Here is a 5,216-nt window from a genome sequence, read left to right as displayed (position 1 = left end):
TTGATCGAGCCATATGCATTATCTCACAGCACTGTGGAATGCCGAAGTTCTGGAGGAACTGTTGTTCACTTCCAGAGGTGCTGTAGCTACGTCACAGCTAGTAGCGTAACGGTAAGCGTCGTGCACTGTTGATAAGACGTCGTGTGTTCTATTACATTCGCTACTACATTTTTTTTAAACGCAATTCTGCTGTCTGCTGGAGTTATCAATTTAATGGAACTTTCAACATAATTCTCTTCACTTGTCAACCCAAAATAGGCGCATGTGGAAAAAATGCTAACTTCTGCGTCATTTTGTTCTTTTCAGGTTTAATAGACGGCCAGGCAGCAGAGGCATCTCGAAGCTTTTGTATTATGTATGGGGAGAGCGCATCGTGCCAAAACAGTCAGAAAAGTATTTTCTGCATTAGCTGTCGTCTGGTTGTGGCATTTTATTCTTGTTCAAACCTTGTTTGATAGCTTTAACTCAGAACAGTTTTCTACATGCATGTAATCAAAAAACTGCATGTGCATTGTCAGACTGTATAGATAACATCAGAGAATTCGCATATATCGTTGATGATTAATTTGTCTCTCATGTTTAGTATTGTTTTAACAATTGGCAGGACAGTTAGAAGATGCACAAGTCCACAGCTTACACTACACTCGTTCGTCCTCTGCTAGAATATTGCTGCGCGGTGTGGGATCCTTACCAGGTGGGATTGACGGAGGACATCGAAAGGGTGCAAAAAAGGGCAGCTCGTTTTGTATTATCACGTAATAGGGGAGAGAGTGTGGCAGATATGATACGCGAGTTGGAATGGAAGTCATTAAAGCAAAGACGTTTTTCGTCGCGGCGAGATCTATTTACGAAATGTCAGTCACCAACTTTCTCTTCCGAATGCGAAAATATTTTGTTGAGCCCAACCTACATAGGTAGGAATGATCATCAAAATGAAATAAGAGAAATAAGAGCTCGAAGAGAAAGGTTTAGGTGTTCGTTTTTCCCGCGCGCTGTTCGGGAGTGAAATGGTAGAGAGATAGTATGATTGTGGTTCGATGAACCGTCTGCCAAGCACTTAAATGTGAATTGCAGAGTACTCATGTAGATGAACAACACTAAAAGAAACCTTGCGAAAACTGTGCACTGTATTATAAGAAACGAAATAAAATTACCCACGATAAACTTACGACGAAAGTCTGTTTTAACAAAACTGAGTATCTGTACACAAGCGTGCCTCTATCTGCACGAGTTAGTAAAAGACTTCTCACCTAGATTTCGATTGGGTGTGTGTTTAAATGGTATTTTGTGTCATACTCATCAGGTATGCAAACGTAGCATCTCATAAATTAAGTTACATATTCCTAGAAACCCAAGATTTGCTTAACAGCAGCGGAAAGAGGCGTTACCTGTTGTGCAGCATTGTAAGTTTTTCACCATTGCACTATGAGCTGAAAGTGTTTTCTTACGATTTGCTTATCGATGTTTGATCTGACTGCTTGCAGCTCTTACACAGAAGGGATAAAAACGTTACATTCAGCGAGGCTGGAACCGCGAAATCTAACAGTCGCGTTTCCACATGCCAGCACGTCAACACAGAGCTAGCGGATGTATATGGTTTGCGCCTTCCTCTTACGAGGCCAATAGTGGCTAGAACTCGTAATCTGCTATTAACAGGACGAGATTAGTTGCGACTGCCACGTTCAATGACTTTGCTGGGCTGAAAACCGTAAATTTACAATCTTCTGTTACACCTCAAGCGATAACAACTCAGGTTATTCAATGGAAATGACACGAGAAATCAAGTGAACTTTGAGGCTTAATTCCGTGCACACCAGGAAGTCACTCGTCGATCACAGAGTTGCCAAATATACTTTGCCTTGTTGCCAAATCTCAGTTACATTACCAGCAGGAAGAAGACGAACCGATGTGATCCTTCAGTGGGCTGGGAAGTGACCATAGCTGACGTCTCAAAGACACGGCTGCTATGGCCTGGAATAAGTAATGCGTCTGATTCGCAGTTCTGTAACTAGGTTCAGGGACTGGAGCTTAGTTACTAATAATACTCAGAACTGACTGCTACTAAGCATCATAAATCAGTAACTCTCATAGTTGTTTTTATATTTCTTTCGTCACTGTACTCAAAACTAAGAAACTCATTCACGGACGTTTTCGTGCCTCGCCGATAGTCGAGCACAACAAACAAATAAAAATAAAAAGAGAATGTGGGTGTGTGTGTGTGAGAGAGAGAGAGAGAGTGAGAGAGAGAAGAAAGCGATAGAGAGACAGAGAGAGAGAGAGAGAGAGAGAGAGAGAGGGGGGGGGGGTAAAAAATTGTTGTAAAGAAATTGAATACTGTTATGTAAAGAAATCTTTCATTAAAATGACTCGTTCCACATCATTACGAAATGTCGTATTCATGATCTATGGAACAAGTATTAATCTAATCTAATTTAATCATATCATATTGCTGACTAGTCATGAAGAGTCATGGATTACCGAAATTTTCGCCAATATCAGTAACCAAATCTAAACTTGAAAATAAAAGACGACAGTTTTTGTAATAAGCCGGGACTCCTATCAAGACCCTTTCATCAGTGTTAACTAACTATGAAAGATGTCTGATATACCTCAGTTCAGAAGTAACGAAGTGTGTATGCATTTAAAGATGAAGCGCATGATGTGAAGTTCTGCGACGGAAATACGAACCCAAGACGTAATCGGATTGTTAACTAAGTAAAATCAAATGTTACGTATCGGTTTTTCTTGCCAGCTGCTAGGTGTTTGAATCTAAAATAAGGACACAAATTTTTGTGCCTGAGTGACAATCGAACCGCACTCCTATAGTTCTTCTTTATTGTCCATGAATATTGCTTAAGTATCAATTGCTTACTCACCAACAGTAAGATGTGTGCGTGTTTGTCCAGAAATTGTTGGCAACATGAACAGACATTAAAAATGCTCGTTAGTTTTCACTAGCAGGCCGGTGTGCACATGATAGGGCTTGAAATAAAATTATGAATATTTTTGTACTGGATCAAGATTCGGACCCACATATTTACCTTTGGAGGAGACCTAGAGAAGACTGCAGTCTTGGGAAAAAGACTGAAATGATTGAACTATACTGTTCCGAGAGATACAGATCCTCGAAAGAGGAGATACGAATTCGAATCACAGTCCAGCACCAAATTTTTCAACGTCTCCAGTTCAATCAAGTACAAGTAAAATAAGAACCTTGTTCCTTTAGATGGCTATCAGTTCATCAAATAAAATAAAATTTTCTAATGTAAGTAAGTTTACTGGTGACGGTATTTCTGTTTACCCTGACCTCCACCTATGTCATTTTCCAACGTAAACCGGCTCTGCCCAGTTTGGAATGAAGGAACGTGATGTTTAAGGAGGATTCTGGATTATAACAGCTTCCTCTTGAGGTTACCAGAGGTAACGTAAATCTGTTTGTGCCTCTTAAAAGTAAATGCCTGAACCCACGCATTGCACTTGTGATAGTTCATTCCACCAGACCATTGTGGCCACATTTCCCAGCCCCAGGAGTGTGCTGTAATAGATGATGTGCTTAGCTTACTAAACTAGTCACGGTGGAAAAAAACGCGAGTTTATTAAATGGTTAAGTAGAAGCAAGCTTCTGACGTGGAGATTATGCTATTCTCATGTCAGCAGGATGTAAAGACTCTTCTAGACGTCATAGCCTCGATTTGAAGCCATTTTGAAATTTTCACTAATTCAGGAAATTTCTTAGTTCGAGAAAATCCACTGTGAAGTGTGAAGTTACCGGATAATTCGATTATCACCGTCATTATTATTATCATTTTCTTCATACCGCTGCTGAAACCTATGTGCTTGAAGATCATTTAAGTGCTTTTGGTCATTATAGAAATAGTTGCCCAAGAACAAGTTATTTCCCTGTCTACGGAATCCTTTTCATGTTAATATCAAAGATCAGCAATTACTCGTAGATCACATTAAAACTAAAGTAATTGATGAAGACGTTACTTGATAATGAAAACGCGCTGCCTTTCTTCATTTACTTGCGCCTAGAAATGGCTGTCGAATACTGCCAAACCAAAAGCCAAGGGCTCTTACTGCCTCCCAATGTACGTCGCTGTCGGTTCTTCCATATGATTTGGTCGACGTGACCTGTGTCAAGTTGTGTATGACACAGAATGTTTTAGAAAATCAATTGTTTTCCTTTGCAATAAACAGAAATATTTTCATTCTAAGCTATCCAAGTCCAAAATTTTCGCAATATTAGTTCAAATTTAATATTCGCTCCCATAATGTAAGGAAAGTATTTCACAGTTGCAAAACCCGCATCCGACTCACTGTCCTTACACTTAGTCGCTGGCCATAAATTCTAGCTCAAATTGACGCCAGTTTAAGTAACCTATTGTAACGAAGACTATTTGCTAGTGCTCTTTCTCACCGGAATATATGCAATTCACTCATTGACCTCCGTAAGTACACTGTAACAGTAATTTCTGTGTGTATGCAATGCATACGGATTGTAGAATATAGTGGTGCTCTCTCTTCCACTACTGTGTACAATATGCCTGACCTTAACGGGCCCTTTATCATTACAGGCCCTGGGCGGTGCAACATCATATTGACAACAGTAATGTGCTTATACTGACAACCTCATTGTTCGTTTTACCCGATTTTGTAATCATTTAAGTAAAACAACATGACCTTCGAGTGGGAGACATTTCGTCCCCCTTTTCCTTCTGTGAAATTTGCCAGTAAGCTTTTTGCCTTCGAACCAGCGAAATGCGGCAGAGTACGGCTGGCAAACGATTTTCAAACCACGATTTAGTGCCGTTAACAGCGTTTCTTTAAACATTGGCGTAGCTGAAGGAATTTAGTTTCTTCTTAAATCGTCTTATGCAGCAACGTTCACAGATGTCTTAAATAGGAAAAGCTCTTTATCCAGGTACGAAGGTTGTAAAACAAACTTCCCACAGTTTGTGTCATGTTGATCTTTTCGTCTGATAGCACTGCGTAAGTATTTTGTGTAAGATGTATTAAAGTAGTGTTCCTGTAGCTGTGGGAATCATTGGTAGAAAACGAGTTTCACACCAGTGGGTACATTACTGATAAATATTCAAAATGATTATCAACCTAAATCTGCGTTCATCCACAAACTGAGGCGTATTTGTAATATTGAAGCTAGACTAGGTATCCTTGTCTTCCTTGAGTGGGCATTGGAAGGCGTTTACACACAC

The sequence above is a fragment of the Schistocerca americana genome, chromosome 3, assembly GCF_021461395.2.
Source record: "Schistocerca americana isolate TAMUIC-IGC-003095 chromosome 3, iqSchAmer2.1, whole genome shotgun sequence".
Taxonomy (NCBI): Eukaryota; Metazoa; Arthropoda; class Insecta; order Orthoptera; family Acrididae; genus Schistocerca; species Schistocerca americana.
This window is presented reverse-complemented; position numbering follows the sequence as displayed.